Here is a 21,817-nt window from a genome sequence, read left to right on the forward strand (position 1 = left end):
GTTAAGGTGGGTACACGCTGGTCGATATATCGTCCGTTCTCTTGAAGAGCTGATATATTGCGGGTCCGTCGGCCAGTGTGTACGGCCGATACGTCTGTGAACTCCGTCGTTCACAGACTTATCGCGTCGGCCCCGCAGCACAGCTGACGGCCAATATATCTACCGATATACTGGCGCGTCGCTGTGTGTGGCTGACCGCCCGTACACATGCTGCGGCAGCCGGTGGTGATTGACAGCTGAACTGGGCGAGCGTGTGTATACAACCGCCCAGTTCATGACGTCAGTCCCCGAGAGATCGGGCAGTGTGTATGCTCAACACACTGCCCGATCCGTCCATAGATATATCTGCCGATTAACTGATCGGCAGATATATCTACCAGTGTGTACCCACCTTTAGAGTTGGGTGGGTTATATTGTTTCTGTGCAGGGTAAATACTGGCTGCTTTATTTTTACACTGCCATTTAGATTACAGTTTGAACACACCCCACCCAAATCTAAAGGGGGGTACTCACGGAGCGATATTCTAAGCAATCTGACTAGATTGCTTAGAATATCCGCATGATCGCTCCGTGTGTAGCCCCCTCAGCGATAGCGATGCGCGGCCCCGCATATCGCTATCGCTGCTGCTAGATTGGCCTGCATGCAGGCCAATCTAGCGGGTCGCTCACTTCACCCGCTGGGTGAAGTGAGCGCACCCCCCCGTCTCCCCCCCCCGCACGCTCAGCACAGATCGCGCTGTGCTGAGCGGCAGGAGAGATGTGTGCTGAGCAGTTCGCTCGGCACACATCTCTCCTTCATCGGCCTGTGGGTACTGGGCTTAACTCTCTCTGCACATGCTATATCTGCTCCCCCTCACCCTCTGCAGTGCACGTTTTTACCCATCAGCTAACAAATTTGCTGCTGTGATCAGGTCTGAATTGGGACCTATGACCACTGTATTCATTTTTATCATTTCCCTTTTTTTCAAATTCTGCGCCTTCCAGTAACCATATTATATGGAAGTATCAGACATTTCCATCTGTTTAAGATGTATAACCAAGTACAGGCAAGCAAATGTTAATATCCCATACTGCTGTTATAACACTACATTATAACATTAAAGCAAGACAATACAGCAGTCCAGCTTGCTACCCTTTTTATTTGTCTAGCTACATGATATCCTCAACCAAAGCCAAAAATGTATTTCAATTCACGCTATACAAGAAAAGAACCTTAATTATCTTTTCCCCATTCAGCCCGATTCTTAATCCCGGAGGATTAATTTAATTTATATTTCTAATTAGTCTACCTGAATCTGAAATTGACTTTTCAGCAACATTATGTTTTGACGATAAATGAAAAAAACTCTTTCCAATAAATAGAATCTTTTTATTAGGATCTAGCACTCTGCAGGAAATTACTTAATTTTATGTTTTTATCTTAATGAAGGCTATTTACAGATATAGCAAACTTTAAATTGATATTTAAGGCATCACATTCCCATCATTTCAGTGGCATGTTATAGGTTAAATGTTCATTTAAAGTTTTTTACATCTGTACTTGAGTCATACATTTACGAAGAACATTTCAGACTGTTTTGTAGTTAAGAATAAACTAATCACTGAACTGAAAACACAAGAGTATAATGTTCATTATAACGACTGTTGAAGAATGCGGATTGATCATCAAACTGGGTGTGGTATAGAAGATCTATAATGTCTAAGTCGATAGTCATTAGGTCGACCCCATATTGCGACACAAAAGGTGGACATGGACAAAGGGTCAACCTATGAAAGGTTGACAGGTACAAAAGATCTACACATGAAATGGTCAATACAGTAAATGTTCTACATTAAAAAAAGGCGACAACTTTATCTTTTGTGTCATTTTCACTGTCAGCGCACAGGGAACCCCAATTAGTCTACCACGTCCCTTTGAATGCTGTGGGCACTATTCCCAATCTTAGTCCACGTGGACGGTAAAATATAAAAAAGGTGTACAAAAAAAAAAATTATCCTCAAAAAGTTGTGTTGACATGTGCCGACCACTGACATGTCGACCAATTGAACCTGTTGACCTTTTGTACCTGTCAACCATTTCCAGTCTCGACCTTTTTAAAGGTCGACTTTTTATCCATGTCGGCCTTTTCTTCGTGTTAACCTAATGTGTATCGACCATATGAGGTTGACCTATTGACTGTCTACGTAGACATTGTCCGTCTATACTTTGGAATCCAAACAAACTTCCCTCATCTCACACTGGTACTGCATATTGGTGGAGATCCTTCTCTTAGGACCTCACAGTTTGTTCAAACCTGCAGAGTGACAGTACTTATGGGGCCCATACATCAATGGGGCGAATCCCAATTGCCCGATGGCTGATTTGATTCGCCGATTGACAATCTTCAATGATTGGTGATTCTCGCATGCTCAGCAAAGTAGTTTAAACTTCCCATCTTACCGATTCCAACCATTTTTGGGGTGGAATTGGTAAATTTAGGATTTCCAGCATATTGGATTATCCAGATTTTTGGAGTTTTTTTGTGCAATGTGTTTTTATTAAAACCAACACCATCAGCAAATACTGAGAGGAAAAGGGTACATACAGGTCATGGTGGTAGTAAACAGTGGCACTGAAATAATAAAATAACACATGGCCTAGATATAACCTCAAATACTATAATTAAACAGGCCTGTATAAAATTCAGAGCAAACTGCGGGGTTGGTCTAGCCAAAAAATTTAAGCCATTCAATAAATGAAGTCTAACAGTAGACTAGAGAAAGAAAATAATAAGTCAATGGAAAGAACAGAACCAGTAAGTAAAAAAGAGAACAGGATGACAAAAGAGAAATGTCAGCCATATCTATTAAGACGTAACTGATGAAGGGGTTTTACAGTAGGTAGCACAGTCCAGGGTCTCCTTAAATCTCAACCAATCATACGTAGTGGCAGTAAAGTCAGAGGACAATATCTTATACCCTTTTCTGACAAAGTAAACTTACTGGGTTAAGAAGTTCTACGTGGTAATTTGCCGATAAACACGGGTCCTTTTTTCTGTGAGAATAGGTGAACCCCGGGTTGAAATTCCCGGGACTTTGACCCAGGAATTTACCAAGGCCGGGGACCCGGGAATTTCGACCAGGGTTGACTCTTTCACAAAGGCCAAATACCAGTGTTGATCCACAAATTACCGGGTAGAAATTCTTGACCAGTTAATTTGCTTCCCAGTGTGAAAGGGGAGTCAGGCAGGGACCGGCAAAACGGCCTGGCACTGAAATGCTGGGTAAAAGACAGGATTTTCAGACATTTCTGTCTGAAAAGGGTATCAGAGGATGGTTGTAAGATCTTCCATGGTCATATAGATATCGACTCCCTGGAACCAATGAGAGGCAGGAGGCCGAACATGGGAATCTTGTAAACATGGAATGGTCACTCTCGCCGCACTCAAGAGATGAAAAAATAAGATTTTAAACCTACCGGTAAATCTTTTTCTCCTAGTCCGTAGAGGATGCTGGGGACTCCGTAAGGCCCATGGGGTATAGACAGGCTTTGCAGGAGACATGGGCACCTAAAAGAACTTTCTAGTATGGTGTGCACTGGCTCCTCCCTCTATGCCCCTCCTCCAGACCTCAGTTAGAGAACTGTGCCCAGAGGAGATGGACAATACGAGGAAAGGATTTTGTTAACCTAAGGTCAAGATTCATACCAGCCCACACCAATCATACCATATAACCTGGAATACACCTAACCAGTTAACAGTATGAACAAACAACAGTATCGGTCCAAGACCGATTCTAACTGTAACATAACCCTTATGTAAGCAATAACTATATACAAGTCTTGCAGATTTTCCGCACTGGGACCGGCGCCCAGCATCCCCTACGGACTAGGAGAAAAAGATTTACCGGTAGGTTTAAAATCTTATTTTCTCTTACGTCCTAGAGGATGCTGGGGACTCTGTAAGGACCATGGGGTTTATACCAAAGCTCCCAATCGGGCGGGAGAGTGCGGATGACTCTGCAGTACCGACTGAGCAAATGCTAGGTCCTCATCAGCCAGGGTATCAAACTTGTAGAATTTAGCAAAAGTGTTTGACCCCGACCAAGTTGCTGCTCGGCAAAGCTGTAATGCCGAGACGCCCAGGGCAGCCGCCCAAGAAGAGCCCACCTTCCTAGTGGAATGGGCCTTTACTGAATGCGGTAACGGCAATCCAGCCGTGACATAAGCCTGCTGAATCGTGTTACAGATCCAGCGAGCAATAGTCTGCTTCGAAGCAGGCGCGCCAATCTTGTTGGCAGCATACAGGACAAACAATGCATCTGTTTTCCTAATTCTAGTCGTCCTGGCTACATACATTTTTAAGGCCCTGACTACATCCAGGGACATGGAATACTCCAAGTCACTCGTAGCCACAGGCACCACTATAGGTTGGTTCATATGAAATGAAGACACCACCTTGGGTAAAAATTGAGGACGAGTCCTCAATTCCGCTCTATCCACATGAAAAATCAAGTAAGGGCTCTTGTTAGACAAGGCCGCCAATTCTGACACACGCCTCGCAGATGCCAAGGCTAACAACATGACCACCTTCCAGGTGAGAAATTTTAACTCCACCGTTTTCAGTGTGATTTAAGGAACTGCAACACCACGTTCAGGTCCCATGGTGCCACTGGGGGCACAAAAGGAGGCTGGATGTGCAGTACTCCTTTTACAAAAGTCTGGACTTCTGGAAGAAAAGCCAATTCCTTCTGAAAGAATATTGACAAGGCCGAAATCTGTACTTTAACTGAGCCTAACTTTAGGCCCATATCCACTCCTATCTGTAGGAAGCGGAGAAAACGACCCAGATGGAAATCTTCCGTAGGAGCATTCTTGGTTTCACACCAAGAGACATATTTCCACCAGATACGGTGACAATGTTTTGCCGTCACCTCCTTCCTAGCCTTTATTAGAGTAGGTATGACCTCCTCCGGAATACCCTTCTCCGCTAGGATCCGGCGTTCAACCGCCATGCCGTCAAACGTAACCGCGGTAAGTCTTGGAACAGACAGGGCCCCTGCTGTAACAGGTCCTCTCTTAGAGGAAGAGGCCAAGGATCTTCTGTGACAACATCTCCTGAAGATCTGAGTACCAGGCCCTTCGAGGCCAGTCTGGAACAATGAGTATTGTCTGTACTCTTTTTCGTCTTATGATCCTCAACACTTTTGTGATGAGAGGAAGCGGAGGAAACACATAGACCAACTGGAACACCCATGGCATTACCAGAGCGTCTACTGCTATTGCCTGAGGGTCCCGGGACCTGGCACAATACCTCCAAAGCTTCTTGTTGAGGCGTGACGCCATCATGTCTATTTGAGGAACTCCCCAGAGACCCGTTATCTCTGCAAAGACTTCTTGATGAAGTCCCCACTCTCCTGGATGGAGATCGTGTCTGCTGAGGAAGTCTGCTTCCCAGTTGTCCACTCCCGGAATAAAGACAGCTGACAGAGCGCTTACGTGATTTTCCGCCCAGCGAAGAATCCTGGTGGCTTCCGCCATCGCGACTCTGCTTCTTGTCCCGCCTTGGCGGTTCTCATGAGCTACTGCTGTGACATTGTCCGATTGAATCAGAACCGGTAGGTTGCGAAGAAGATTCTCCGCTTGTCGAAGGCCGTTGTATATGGCCCTTAGCTCCAACACGTTGATGTGTAGACAGGACTCCTGGTCTGACCATAGTCCCTGAAAATTTCTTCCTTGGGTGACCGCTCCCCATCCTCGGAGGCTCGCGTCCGTGGTTACCAGGATCCAGTCCTGAATGCCGAACCTGCGACCCTCTAGAAGGTGAGTACTTTGTAGCCACCATAGAAGAGACACCCTGGCCCTGGGGGACAGTGTTATTTTTTTATGTAATTGTAGATGGGACCCGGACCATTTGTCCAAAAGATCCCATTGAAACGTCCTTGCATGGAACCTGTCGAAGGGAATGGCCTCGTAAGTTGCCACCATTTTCCCCAGAACCCGAGTGCATTGATGAGCTGACACTCTTTTCGGCTTTAGTAGTTCTCGGACCATGTTCTGGAGGTCCTGGACTTTTTCCAACGGGAGGAAAACTTTCTTTTGTTCCGTGTTCAGTATCATGCCTAGGAACGGTAGTCGAGTTGTCGGAACCAACTGTGACTTTGGTAGATTGAGAATCCACCCATGTTGCTGAAGCACTCTCAGAGAGTGACACGTTCTCCAGTAATTGCTCTCTTGATCTCGCTTTTATCAGGAGATCGTCCAAGTATGGGATAATTGCGACTCCTCGCTTGCGCAGGATCACCATCATTTCCGCCATTATCTTGGTGAAAACCCTCGGGGCCGTGGACAGCCCAAACGGCAACGTCTGAAACTGATAATGACAATCCTGTACCGTGAATCTCAGGTACTCCTGATGAGAGGGATATATGTGGACATGAAGGTAAGCATCCTTTATGTCCAGTGACACCATAAAATCCCCCCCTTCTAGGCAGGCTATCACCGCTCGGAGCGATTCCATCTTGAATTTGAATCTTTTCAGGTACAGGTTCAGGGATTTTAGGTTTAAAATGGGCCTGACCGAACCATCCGGCTTCGGAACCACAAATAGGGTTGAATAATACCCTTTTCCCTGTTGGCTCAGGGGAACCCTGATAATCACTCGCTGTTGACACAGCATCTGAATTGCAGCTAGCACTACTTCCCGCTCTGGGGTAGAAGCTAGTAAGGCAGACTTGAAAAATCGGTGTGGGGGCACCTCTTCGAATTCCAGCTTGTAGCCCTGGGAGACTATTCCTATCACCCAAGGGTCCACGTCTGACTGAACCCAGACTTGGCTGAATAGTCGAAGGTGTGCCCCCACCTGTGCGGACTCCCACAGGGGAGCCCCAGCGTCATGCGGTAGACTTAGCGGAAGCCGGGGAGGACTTCTGCTCTTGGGAACCAGCCGCAGCAGGTGTCCTCTTGCCTCTACCCTTACCTCTGGCGAGGAAAGAGGAGCCCCCGACCTATCCTGGATCTATGCGACCGAAAGGACTGCATCTGATATTGTGGGGGTTTCTTTTGCTGTTGGGGAACAAAAGGTAAAAAGGTCGACTTACCCGCGGTAGCTGTAGAGATCAGGTCCGCGAGGCCTTCCCCAAACAATACATCACCTTTGTAAGGTAAAACCTCCATATGCCTTTTTGAGTCTGCATCCCCCGTCCATTGGCGGATCAATAAGGCTCTTCTTGCCGAAATAGCCATAGCATTGGCTCTTGAACCCAGTAAACCAATGTCTCTTTGAGCGTCCCTCATATATAAGACTGCGTCCTTAATATGAGCTAATGTTAACAAAATTGTATCCCTATCTAGGGTATCAAGGTCAGCTGACAGTGTATCCGTCCAAGCTGCTACTGCACTACATACCCATGCCGACGCAATTGCCGGTCTAAGCAAAGTACCAGTATGAGTGTAGATAGACTTTAGTGTAGTCTCTTGCCTGCGGTCCGCAGGATCCTTGAGGGCCGCTGTGTCAGGGGACGGTAGCGCCACCTTCTTGAAAAGGCGTGTTAAGGCTTTGTCCACTGTGGGAGAGGATTCCCAACGTACCCTGTCCTGTGTAGGGAAAGGGTACGCCATAAGAACCCTTTTGGGAATCTGCAGTTTCTTATCTGGAGTTTCCCATGCTTTTTCACATAACTCATTAATTTCATGGGAAGGAGGAAAGTTTATAACTTGTTTCTTTCCCTTAAACATGTGTATCCTCGTGTCGGGCACCGAGGGCTCATCAGTGATATGTAACACATCTTTTATTGCAATAATCATGCACTGAATACTTTTTGTCACCCTGGCGTGCAATCTTGCTTCATCATAGTAGACACTGGAATCAGAGTCCGTGTCGGTATCTGTGTCCCTTATTTGTGAGAAGGGACGTTTCTGAGACCCCGACGGGTCCTGTGAGTCGGTATAATCCGTAGATTGATTACCTGCCGACGCACTGGACTCTGCTTTGTCCAGTCTTTTATGCAGTGAAGCTACACTAGCATTTAACATATGCCACATATCCATCCAATCCTGAGTCGGCACCGCTGACTGAGACACACCACTCATCTGTTCCACCTCCTCTTTGGATAAGCCTTCCGTTTCAGACATGCCGACACACGTACCGACACCCCACACACACTGGGATATAACTATAAGGGGACAATTCCCTAAAGAAGGCCCTTTGGAGAGACAGAGAGAGAGTATGCCAGCACACACCAGCGCCAACTGACCCAGGGGAAAAAAAACCCGATAGCGCTTATATATATATATATATATATGTATATAGATTTCCCCACTCACTGCGCCTTAATTATGTGCCCCCCAAAGCCGGATGGCGTGCGGTTCACGGCGGCGCCATGGAGAGAGATGATGGTGAGGCACGGGTGGACGGGTGAGAGTGTCGCCACATGTGTGAGGTGTCAGTGTACTGATGACGGGCGCCTTGGCTATTTAAGCAGCAACTATGTGGCTAATTGTTGTGGAGCCCTTGAGGAAGGTGGTTACACACCGAAACAGCTGTCGGGCTTATCAATACAGGACAATGCATCCATGAGCTGACCAGATAAGTTCCTTGGTTTGGAGCTGCTATCATGTATTTATCGATAATATTTTTTACCAACTGCTGCTATTTGGAACCTTATTGATTTACGGTCTAATTTTTTCACTAAAGAATTTTTTTTGCATTTAATTGGTGTGCTGGTCTCTATGTGGATAGGCTGCTTTAAACGGTGTGCTTTACACAGGAGGATTTATGTTTGCAATATGAGATTGCAGCACCCGACATTTATAAGGAAATGAGTGCGGTTTCTTCCACTGACATTTATGTAACCATATTATGTGAAACCTGCACCTTAAGTGCTAAGTGTTTGAATACATTCAACATTTTTTCTTTTTTTTTTTTTTTTTTCTCAAGAAATTTTTGGTGTTGTATACACATTTACAGTTTTAATTAATCACTGGAGTCACCCTTAAGCAACATGGATCTGGATGCAAGTGACCTGGCAGGCACAAAACGTTTTTTAGATAAGGATATTACTAAAATCCTATTTTCCAATACAGACTCTCTGAAATTTGATGTTGATAGTCCAGCTGAGATTTATGCTGACCTGCTAAAAATGAAAAAGCGACAAGTGGAGCTTGAACTTCATGGCCTTACGCTTTCACAATACCACAAGGATAAATGTATTCCTCGTGGCTTCAGGATAAAGAATCAGCCAACCATTGGCAGGAATAATAAAGATTTTTGTAAACAATGGTGCCACATTTTAAATCAGTGTAGTCTGGATTTAATGGTGCTTGTAATTCAACAGGTCAATAATGATATTCAGATCCTGGAGAAGGATATATTGAGATGTGAAACAGGGGGTTTAGAATTGTTAAAATCTGATTCAACCACAGAATGGCTCAGTAAATTGGAGAGTAATATATCTACCTTCAGAACAGAATTGTTGACCTTCAAAAAGAATAAATATAAGAAAGTTAGGGAAGACTATAAGGAACTTAGAGTTTACCCGTGGGTATTTTACCAGGGAAATACACGACAGTGGAAACCTAGGATGGAGGGTAGAAAGAGGTTCGACAGACCATACACGGATATTGAATCTCACACATCTGATTCTGACCAGTCTGCATCGAACAGTGAATCTTTTTTAAAGGACGGTGCACTGGCCAGAACCAGGAACAAAAAATACCAAAACGCTGCAGGAGGGGCGGGTACAAGAACAGGCATAGCAAGAGAAGCTGCAGGCAAAGGTCAAAGGAAATGACAGTTTTTAATCTCTCAGATCATACACTGACAGAGGCTGAGTCTGAAGTATTGGCCAGGGGTTTGTCCTTTGTACAGACCTACAGACAAAGGGCCTTTGACTGTGAAGTTGAATTACACAAATTTCACAGACAATTGAAATTAAAAAATTTTTTTGCCAAACAAACACAGACAGATGAGCCCAAATTACCATTTCGTGGTAAGAGCACCTTTGATCCTCCATGCACTAATCCGTCAATCAACACCTTTATGAGGTTGGTCAAACAAGACACCATCCCGTTTATTAAAAAGCAAAAACGCTCCTATAATAATATCACTAAGGAGGAACAACTAGCTATTTTGAGTCTCAGAGGTAATAACTCAATTATTATTCGGGCCGCGGATAAGGGAGGAGGGGTGGTGGTCCTTAATCGTGTTGACTATATAGCAGAGGTGAATAGACAATTGGAGGATCCTGTCTGTTATAAAAAGTTATCATATGATCCTACTTTTGGATACAAAAAGGAGATAGATGCTGTTATAGCCTTAGGATTGGGTAATGGTTGGATTGATGAGGATACAGCTAGTTTCTTGACACAAGATAACCCCATTACTCCTTTACTATACATCTTGCCCAAGATTCATAAATCTTTGGAAAAGCCCCCAGGGAGGCCTATCATTTCTTCAAGAGGCTCCCTTTGTCAAAGTCTATCACAGTATGTTGACTTTTTTCTCCAAGCTCTAGTTCTCAATACCCCCACTGTTTTGAAAGATACAACAGATTTTTTGATTAAATTAAGATCTTTTGGTAATCCACCACCAGGATGTCTCCTTGTTACGTGCGATATCGTAAGCTTGTACACTAATATAGGACATACAGAGGGAATAGAGGCTATTAAGAGATCCATTGTTTCCAGTCCATACTACAAAGGTCCCGCAATTGAATTTTTCTTATTGCTAATTGATATAATTTTACATAAAAATTAGTTTTCTGTTTGAGAATACATTCTATTTACAATTGCGAGGAACAGCGATGGGGTCTAATATGGCCCCAGCATACGCTAATTTATTCATGCATGAATATGAAAAGATGAATTTTTTTAATAACATCAAATTTTCTTCATATATAGCGTTTTTTGCTCGTTTTATTGATGATATCTTTATGGTATGGACTGGGGATCTAATAAGCCTCAATGAGTTTATTTCACATCTCAATAATCTTACAGGCACCATTAGGCTTACCTGTGCAAGCAGCTCCTCTAATATAGATTTCCTTGATGTAGCAATTTCCATTCAGGAAGGAAAATTTGAGACGTCTATCTTCAAGAAAAGTACTGATAAAAACACGGTACTATTAGCAGAAAGCTTTCACCCTAAACCATTAAAAGTGGGCCTACCCTTTGCACAACTGTCACGAATTGTCAGGATAACATCTAATCCTGCTCTTTTGGATGAAGCTCTTCATAAAATGGGGTCTGACTTTGTCCAACGGGGCTATAATAAAAGTGATGTGGACGATGCGATACAAAGGTGTTTGACCCTGGATAGGGAAACACTGTTGGCTGGTGGGAACAAGGATAAGCAAATTAACAGATTGATTTTTCCTAGCACATTTTCAATAGCTTCTCAACATTTGAGAGACACGATATTGAAGCATTGGCACATATTAGAGTCTGATCCTATCATGAGAGACTTTTGTAAAAATAGACCATTGTTCGCATATAAACGCAGCAGGAATTTAAAAGATCAATTAACATTCTCTGATATAAGCCCGACAGCAACTCAACAGAACTGGTTATCCCTCAAGACTGGCTCATATCAATGTGGGAGATGTGTCAATTGCAGACACCTATTAACAGGAGATTTCTTTATACATCCAAAGACTGGTGTTAGACATCTCTTACGGCAACACATGACTTGTGATAGTAAATATGTGATCTATTTAATAATTTGCCCTTGCCAATTAATATATATTGGTAAAACCATCCGGATGCTAAAAGAAAGGATTGGAATGCATCGTTCTTCTATCAAAAAAGCCATGTCCAAAATTGACCAGAGCACACCACCAGTGGCAAAGCATTTTTTTGAAGCTGGCCACACACTAAAGGACTTTAAATTCATGCCCTTGGACCAAGTGAGACCGTTAAAGAGGGGAGGAGACCGCAACAAACTTTTACTCCAACGGGAGTGTGAACTGATATATAAATTTGACACAGTTTATCCGGGAGGCCTCAATGAAGAATTACATTTGAATGTCTTTCTATAAGTGTTAGAGGAGGACTGCTTGCATAGGAGGCCGTGTTTGATTGATTTATTTATATATTTATATATTTACTTTCTGTAAAATAATTTTTTGCATACTTTAGATTCTACTGGATGTGCATGTCCACTTGATTGTCCTTATGTGTATTTTAGCTGTGAATATCATATTAATATCTATTTACGTCTATTCATAATACTTTAATTATGTAATAATGATTTTTTTCTTAAGGTTACACTACTCTGTCACATCACAATATTCTCTTCGATGGTTGTTTGTTAAGTGATTTCTATTTATATAATAGCCATATGGCGCCTGTCAGGCATCACTGACATCCGTAACTGTGTGATGACTCGATAATCCGGAAACCCTGGTTGCCAACCTGAATTCTCTTTTATTATATTGTCTGGATATATAAATCAATGTCAGCAGTTGTTCAGGGGAAAATGTAGTGGAACCTGAATTTGGAACCATTCCCCCGGTGTGAATGATGTAAATGCATTTGATTCCAGTTACTGACAAGCCTCCGTGCAATGAGATCTGCTATGCAGCAGTTGCTGGCGTGTTACAGTAGTGGCACGGACCATGCGATGCAGGCGGCAGTGTTTCCCCACGGATAATGCTGTGAGCGCCTAGACCGGAACCGGAAGTGCGTTCCAAAGCCGGATGGCGTGCGGTTCACGGCGGCGCCATGGAGAGAGATGATGGTGAGGCACGGGTGGACGGGTGAGAGTGTCGCCACATGTGTGAGGTGTCAGTGTACTGATGACGGGCGCCATGGCTATTTAAGCAGCAACTATGTGGCTAATTGTTGTGGAGCCCTTGAGGAAGGTGGTTACACACCGAAACAGCTGTCGGGCTTATCAATACAGGACAATGCATCCATGAGCTGACCAGATAAGTTCCTTGGTTTGAAGCTGCTATCATGTATTTATCGATAATATTTTTTACCAACTGCTGCTATTTGGAACCTTATTGATTTACTGTCTAATTTTTTCACTAAAGAATTTTTTTTGCATTTAATTGGTGTGCTGGTCTCTATGTGGATAGGCTGCTTTAAACGGTGTGCTTTACACAGGAGGATTTATGTTTGCAATATGAGATTGCAGCACCCGACGTTTATAAGGAAATGAGGGGCAGATTTATTAAGCCTGGTGAAGTGATAAATTGCACGGTGATAAAGTACCAGCCAATCAGATCCTAACTGTCATGTCACAGGCTCTGTTTGAAAAATGACAGTTAGGAGCTGACTGGCTGGTGCTTTATCACCTTCCACTTTATCACTTCACCGAGCTTAATAAATCTGCCCCTGAGTGCGGTTTCTTCCACTGACATTTATATATATATATATATATATATATATATATATATGTATATGTATATAGATTTCCCCACTCACTGCGCCTTAATTATGTGCCCCCCTCTCTTTTTTTCAGCCCTCAGATGCTCAGCAGGGGAGAGTCCGGGGAGCCAGCGTTCTCTGCAGCCTCTATGGAGAAAATGGAGCTGTTAGTGCTGAGGGATCAAGCTCCGCCCCCTCACGCGGCGGGCTTCGGTCCCGCTCGTGAATTTGAAACAAATGGCGGGGATCCGTAGTTTAAGCCTAACTACATACTTTTTTGCCTAAAACGAGGTTTATTGCTGCCCTTGGCGCCCCCCCCTGCGACCTGCACCCATCAGTGCCATGTGTGTGTGTAAGTGTGGGAGCAATGGCGCGCAGCTTCCTGCTGCGCGCTTACCTCATGAAGATCTGAAGTCTTCTGCCACCTGATGTCTTCTTATGTCTGACATACTCACCCGGCTTCTTTTTTCCGGCATCTGTGAGGAGGATGGCAGCACGGCTCCGGGACGAACCCCGGGGTGAGACCTGTGTTCCGACTCCCTCTGGAGCTAATGGTGTCCAGTAGCCTAAGAAGTAGAGCCCTTAACTCTTAAGAAGTGGGTCTGCTTCTCTCCCCTCAGTCCCACGATGCAGGGAGTCTGTTGTCAGCAGAGCTCCCTGAAAATAAAAAACCTAACTAAATTATTTTTACAGAAAACTCAGGAGAGCTCCCTGTAATGCACCCTATCTCCTCTGGGCACAAGATCTAACTGAGGTCTGGAGGAGGGGCATAGAGGGAGGAGCCAGTGCACACCATACTAGAAAGTTCTTTTAGGTGCCCATGTCTCCTGTGGAGCCCGTCTATACCCCATGGTCCTTACTGAGTCCCCAACATCCTCTAGGACGTAAGAGAAAGCAGCGATTTGATAAATTAGGAGAGGGGCATATCCATTAGATTGAGATCGTGCAGTGGTCGTCTCAGAGACCCTTCAGACCATCTGCCAGAAGCCAGCCAATTTTGGGCAGTGCCACCAAATATGAAGCATGATGCCTGACCCCATCACCAGTGGAGCAGAGAGACCCGTAACCATCTGATGGAGGTGGAGAGGACAACATTACCACCCAGACAGAATCTTATACTGTGTCTCCAGCACCTGTATCAAAGAGGTACAGAGGTAGAAAATGTATAGCGAAATATATGGGACCATTGATCCTCTGTCAGCTCCATGCCCAATTATTTGTGCCATACAGACACAAAAGCAGGCACCGCATCAGTTATGCCAGTTAGACAAAACTGATATAAAGTGGAAACTAAATGCCTGGGTAGAGACTCCAATAGACAAGAGACAAACAGCTTTGGGGTCCTTTGTCGATCTTTTAATACAATCATCGGCATAATGCTGTATGCAGAACTGTGCCGATTGGTTGTTGGTGTATAGGCTACATTATTCTACTAAGAGACCTCTGCTAGCTCTTTGATGTAACAATTTGTGAGTGTAATAGGAGGGGGAAAAAAATCTGTTTGATTGATCTGGCGTCTTATCCAGAGGATACCCCAAGACAAAAGTCTTCTTTACCCACCATTCCAGCACAGGAAGAGGATGACCCTAAGAGCAGCAACAGTTACATCTGAAGATGCTGTTGTTGTGTTTGAGCAATGTAATTTTGTGTCTAAATACGTAGTTCTTAAATAGGTAAAGGACTACAATTATTCAATCCCCCTTACTTTAATTGATCACTCTGGTGGTGGTGGTGGTTGTTAGTTGGTGGTTGGCACATTTGGCAGTCTCAAATCCGAGATCCTAAAATCAACTACTCCATGCAGGGTCATTCCTACCATGAGTCAAGTCAAGTCAAGAAACTCATCTAGGAGCACAAATAAAGGGGAAAAGATGAGGTTTTCACTTCTCCTGATGGTCCTCATCATACTACTTCCTGTGCTCACTATAGAACCCTCGTAACATATAGAACACCCGACACTTAGCTCAACTGAAATACCACAATATATATATATATATATATGAATGTATACATCCGGCACTCAATGTAAAACAGGGATATGCCTGGGTGCCATCCTTAAATTAGTACAGATAGCATGCCTTTCCCACCTGTGGCTCAGGTATATCTGGAAGGGACAGAGGCGGCACTCCAAGGACTTAGAAAATACTTTATGTGCAAAGCATGGCAATTCCAAACAGCTGTGCAAACAATCAAAGCATGGAGGTCTTACGACGTTTCAAGGCAGAGCCTTTTCTTCAGGTAAGTTGACCCATGTGGAGCGTGTAGTGAGGAAGGAGCAGCAAGAACCAAAACATACCAAGAGAAAGACTCACCTTTTAAAGCCGTGCAGAGACAGGTGTTCCCGGCGTCCGTGTTCGGCGCTTCCGGGTGCAGCGCCCGGGTGTCGCATAGTTGACGTCATCGTTGCTACGCAACGTGGATGCGCACAGCCGCCGAAGAGACCCGTCATCGTTGCTAAGCAACTGGGATACACACGGCAGCCGGGGAGACCCGTCAGATCTAAACACAGTGTGAATGAACATGATGTTAGATGGAGATGTACGACACCCAGACAGGGTGAATATTGCTAGTGAAGTGTGAATAAACAATTAAAACCAATTAAGGGGTTAAAAACCGGAAGGTCCGCTGCAGATGCATTAGAGAAATAGGGCATAAACAGTAAATTTAAGAACATGATTATGTGGTTAGACAATATAGGTATATGCAGAATAATGATACAATTAGCCCAACAAGGGCTGGCAGGCTGTGGTGCAATCAGGATGGATCCCCACAAGGTTGCGACACCCAAAGTAGGGTGAGGATGTAGGAAGTGGGTGGGAATGTCCAGGGGAGGGCGGAAGGAAAGGAGGGGAGGATGTGGATAACGAAAGGGGAAGAGGGGGAGGGAGGGAAAGGAAGGGCATAGGGAGGGGGAAGGGGGGAAGGGGAAGGAAGGGGGAAGGGGGGGAAAAGGAGGGGGGGGGGGAGGGGAAAGGGGGGGATAAGGTTGAAGATCAGTATGGATTAACGAGTAGGTTATTTACAAGAATACATTCCATGTGAATTTTTCATTAAGTCCTTTAGGTGACAGAGTGTCCAACAAAACAATCCATTTCGACTCGCATCTGGATAGTGCTGTGTGGCGGTCACCCCCTCTCACAGGGTTAGGGATGTGGTCGATGATCTTGTATCGCAAACTGGCGAGTGAATGGCCACAATCCAATAGTGACAGTGATTTTTTAGTCACCGACTCGGAAGACCCCCAGACAACACGGACGGCCCCTTTAGTAAGGGCCACACGTTCAAAAGTCGACATGCGCGACCAGGAAGAACGCGACGTGGGGGCCAAAACCAAAGGATCTTCCAAGCCTCCCATCAACAGAGGGAGGAAGTAACCTTCAATTTATCTTCCCGTACCTTTTCATCCACTGAATTAGATGTGTTAAACAAAGGTTTATCCTTTGTCCCTACCCACCCCCACCGGGATTTAGACTGGAAGATTGATCTATACGGCCTTCACAGGTCTTTAAAAACCAAAGAATTTTTCCAACACCAAGGGGACCAAGTGCCCCTTTATCAAACTCCGGCAGTGCATAAAAAAACCAAGTTTGATCCTGCCTCGACAAACGCCTCCTTGAAGACATTCAATCGCCTGTTAGACACAGCAGTCACCAAATTCCACGCAGCTCAACCAACTGTCCATACTAATTTGTCTCGAGCTGAGCAGAAAGCGCTCCAGGACCTGTCGAAGTACCGGGATGTCATCTTCCGCCCCGCCGATAAGGGGGGCGGCATTGTTATACAGGATTCCGAAACATATATTTCCAACATTGATCTTCTATTACAAGATGCCTCCACGTACCACAGGCTCCCCCAGAATCCCACGGAAGGGTTCAAACGAGACCTGGACTTTGTCCTGTTGGAAGCTCACCAAGCTGGACACCTTGATAAGAAAACATATAATTCACTACTCACTCCTTTCCCTATCACTCCGGTGTTATACACTATCCCTAAACTTCACAAAAATCCAGTGGATCCACCTCCCAGACCAATAATTTCAGCACGGGGGTCACTTCTTCAGCCTGTTTCACAGTTTCTGGATCATCTTATCCAACCATATATCATGGATCAACCGACTTTCCTCAAGGACACTACACAACTTCTCACCAGACTTCACCATTTCACAACCATCCCTAACAACTTGTTGCTATGTACCCTAGATGTTAAGAATCTCTATACTGTAATTCCACATGATAGCGGCCTTGCCGCCATGGAACTGTTTTTGTTTAGACACCATTTCGATGCCATCCCCATCCCACTGTTCTTGTCATTATTGTCGAAAACTTTAAAACAAAATTACTTCTTACACAATGGACAGTATTTCATCCAAACAACTGGATGTGCGATGGGGTCCTCAGTGGCCCCATCGTTCGCTAATGTATTCATGTTTTTACAAGAGGAGGAATTCTTCTTCTCAACACGAGAGATAACCAACAAAATAGCACTTTACTTACGTTACATTGATGATCTACTGATCCTCTGGACGGGAACTGAACCTGAACTCACTACTCTCATCGAGCACATCAACTCACGTAATTCACCCATTAAATTCACATACCAGACCAGTTACACAAGCATTAACTACTTGGACGTCACCATTGAAATCAAGAATAATGCCATCCATACCCAAGTATTTTCCAAACTCACGGACCGTAACACGCTTTTACATCACAGTAGCTGTCATCCCCCAGCACTGAAACGTGGACTTCCTAGATCACAAATGCTCCGTGCAGCCAGAATTTCCAGTGACCGCAGTACCCTGGTTACCACTCTGGACAAGATGATCCTAAAATTTGCCCATAGAGGATACAAATTAAGGGAGCTACAACAGGCCAAGAACGAAGTGCTTCAAATCCCTAGAGAACAATTGCTTTACAAAGTTCCCCAAAAGCCAGCACAATCCCGAATTCCTTTTGTCACCAAGTTCTCCACAGCCAGCATAGTTCTTCCACGTGCCACCAAGGGCCTATGGCCCATTGTGTCTGGAGATAAGGATCTACCCTGTTTCAGAAACACCTCTCTGATGCCTAGCTATAAGAGAGGCCCCAATCTCAGGGACTTATTAGTAAAAACTAACATCATCCCAATTCCCAAGGCTTCAACGCAAGTTAAAAGACCAGGATGTTACCAGTGTGCATCTTGCACAACGTGCAAATATCTTGAAACAGGCCATACCTTTAACAATCCACACACAGGTAAACAATTTAAAATCAGACATGTGGTTACCTGTACGACACCGTTTATCGTATATATTATCATCTGCCCATGCGGCTTACTATACGTTGGACAGACAATCCGGAACCTCAGGGATAGGATGGCATTGCATAGATCGGCCATTAAGGCATCTCTGATGGGCAAATCTGTGGATCAACCGGTTGCACGCCATTTTAAGTCCCAAGGCCATTCACTCGCCAGTTTGCGATACAAGATCATCGACCACATCCCTAACCCTGTGAGAGGGGGTGACCGCCACACAGCACTATCCAGATGCGAGTCGAAATGGATTGTTTTGTTGGACACTCTGTCACCTAAAGGACTTAATGAAAAATTCACATGGAATGTATTCTTGTAAATAACCTACTCGTTAATCCATACTGATCTTCAACCTTATCCCCCCCTTTCCCCTCCCCCCCCCCTCCTTTTCCCCCCCTTCCCCCTTCCTTCCCCTTCCCCCCTTCCCCCTCCCTATGCCCTTCCTTTCCCTCCCTCCCCCTCTTCCCCTTTCGTTATCCACATCCTCCCCTCCTTTCCTTCCGCCCTCCCCTGGACATTCCCACCCACTTCCTACATCCTCACCCTACTTTGGGTGTCGCAACCTTGTGGGGATCCATCCTGATTGCACCACAGCCTGCCAGCCCTTGTTGGGCTAATTGTATCATTATTCTGCATATACCTATATTGTCTAACCACATAATCATGTTCTTAAATTTACTGTTTATGCCCTATTTCTCTAATGCATCTGCAGCGGACCTTCCGGTTTTTAACCCCTTAATTGGTTTTAATTGTTTATTCACACTTCACTAGCAATATTCACCCTGTCTGGGTGTCGTACATCTCCATCTAACATCATGTTCATTCACACTGTGTTTAGATCTGACGGGTCTCCCCGGCTGCCGTGTGTATCCCAGTTGCTTAGCAACGATGACAGGTCTCTTCGGCGGCTGTGCGCATCCACGTTGCGTAGCAACGATGACGTCAACTATGCGACACCCGGGCGCTGCACCCGGAAGCGCCGAACACGGACGCCGGGAACACCTGTCTCTGCACGGCTTTAAAAGGTGAGTCTTTCTCTTGGTATGTTTTGGTTCTTGCTGCTCCTTCCTCACTACACGCTCCACATGGGTCAACTTACCTGAAGAAAAGGCTCTGCCTTGAAACGTCGTAAGACCTCCATGTTTTGATTGTTTGCACAGCTGTTTGGAATTGCCATGCTTTGCACATAAAGTATTTTCTAAGTCCTTGGAGTGCCGCCTCTGTCCCTTCCAGATATACCTGAGCCACAGGTGGGAAAGGCATGCTATCTATATATATATATATATATATAGTCTTGGAAGATCCTGCACTCTCATCAAAAGTAATAACAACGGCGGGTGCTCCTAATGACCTGAGAGGCCACCAATATACCACAACAACCACCTAGGTGGAAGGTGCACTCACGCCCAGAAATTAGTCTCTGAAGTCACTTGTAAATTCAGTATATTTTTATTCGGGTTCACTGTTGATGCCGTATTTCATCGACTTTTCGGTCCTTATGCGGACCTTTATCAAGATTGGCACTTAAATCACCTATACAATCAGAAACAGTTACAATTAATATGTATAAGAACCCAGATTTATTCAACACCAACACCACTAGTGCCTCCCAGGCCCTGAAGACTGTCACAAAAACCAGAAAACGTATTAAAAAGCTGTTTATTTATATATGTAAAAAAGAGATACTTGGAAATAATCCACGTGTGATGAAAGAGACACCTCCACCGTTAGGACTATCTGTTTAGATAGGCAAATGATTACCTGGACGGCAAGCCAGATCACTCAGATGCGTGGAATGGCCTTCAAAGTTGGCAACATGCCTGATCACATAATGAAGTTAAAAAGCCTATAACGTAGGGGAAGCTGCAAGGCGTAGTCACCTATTAGATAAATAACAGAGTAACTACACCATAAGAAAATACACTAACAACGTCATTTTGGAAAAGATCATACCTAGTTACATGTAGAAATAGCTCATGGCAGCTTGTGGGCTCTGTACATGTGTCAGACACTCAGTCTGTAAGGAGGCACAACAGGAAAAAATAATCACCAACCGTAATCATGTGTCAGAAGGGAGCTGCAGGAGAACCATACTCACTGCTCAAGTGTCCAGAGCCAAATGGAAGCTGCATAAAGTTCAGCCTCAGCTGAGCACTATTTAAGGATCAACCACAGGAAGTGCCAATTAGGGAGATTAGTATAAACCCAGTCTCTCATTAACTGATCACCTCTCAGATAACTAACTCAGACCAACTGGGTAAAACGTTACAGGGTTCACAGGACAGGCAGTGGCTATCGCTAACGCACGGCTACTAAAATGAGTGTATTTTAACGATTTAGAAGGGCAACTGCCGGAGACGCGTCTTTTGCGTTCCACCGACCGGAACACCATGCGTTCCATTCCGCGGAAGTGGCGCTGGCCGGAAGTCTCTGCGTTCCACTCGCGGAAAGAACCGTAATTAGGCTTATCCACTGGCTAATGTTTAAAGGAGGTGTACAACCTAGAGGGGGGTGTTCTCAGAGAATGAACACTCCCCCAGGTGGAATCATCAATGTACAGGTCCACTCATAGCTCACAGGGACTCGGAGGTATACCGGAGGTCACCTCACGTATAATCCTGGATTAACCTATGTGTAGCCTGTCAATCACCACAGAAGAAAAAGAGTGCAAATGTAAATAATGATCCATAATATGAAATGTCAAAAATGACATAAGAGGGCACCAGATCAAATGACCACAACTCACCCTACGCATACAAACTAACATATATCTGATCAACAAAGGCAAATTGAATACTGATGTGAGTGTAATATCTTTATAGTAATACATTGGTATAATGTAGTAAAAGATTTTAAATAATAAAAGGGAATAGTGGGTGGTGTGGTCATTGAAATTGGTGGACCCTCGTGACTAGTATAGGACCTGGGAAGGCTCCGGGAAACAACAGAAAAATATATATAAAAAACATAAGCAAGGACGTATAAATGACTGTCCTTACTTTCTTAATCTCTATACATAAAAAGAACATACAAAAATGAAAAAAATAAAACATAGAACATAGAACATATAAAACACAAATCGAAACCCAGCCTGTATGTGCTGATTGTATCACAGTGCCCTATGTCCCTGAAACATACAAAGTGTGTTCCAAGTTATCCAATCAACTATGGCAAAAT

General features: G+C 44.5%; 1 protein-coding gene and 2 long non-coding RNA genes across 5 annotated transcripts in view; 1 reads left to right on the top strand and 2 right to left on the bottom strand.

Moving 5' to 3' along the window:
* RGS6 (regulator of G protein signaling 6) overlaps positions 1–21,817 on the bottom strand; it is an 802,086-nt gene that overhangs the window by 542,865 nt on the left and 237,404 nt on the right. The gene's annotated exons all lie outside the window — the stretch shown is intronic.
* Positions 1–21,817, top strand: part of LOC134980734 (uncharacterized) — a 352,652-nt gene that overhangs the window by 32,652 nt on the left and 298,183 nt on the right. The gene's annotated exons all lie outside the window — the stretch shown is intronic.
* On the bottom strand, positions 20,071–20,930 carry LOC134980247 (uncharacterized). The gene is made up of 4 exons (XR_010190361.1): positions 20,739–20,930; positions 20,594–20,657; positions 20,402–20,520; positions 20,071–20,173 (listed from the first exon to the last, which is right to left on the bottom strand). It is a non-coding gene; the product is annotated as an uncharacterized LOC134980247 (long non-coding RNA).

The sequence above is a fragment of the Pseudophryne corroboree genome, chromosome 12 (genome assembly GCF_028390025.1).
Source record: "Pseudophryne corroboree isolate aPseCor3 chromosome 12, aPseCor3.hap2, whole genome shotgun sequence".
Lineage (NCBI taxonomy): Eukaryota > Metazoa > Chordata > Amphibia > Anura > Myobatrachidae > Pseudophryne > Pseudophryne corroboree.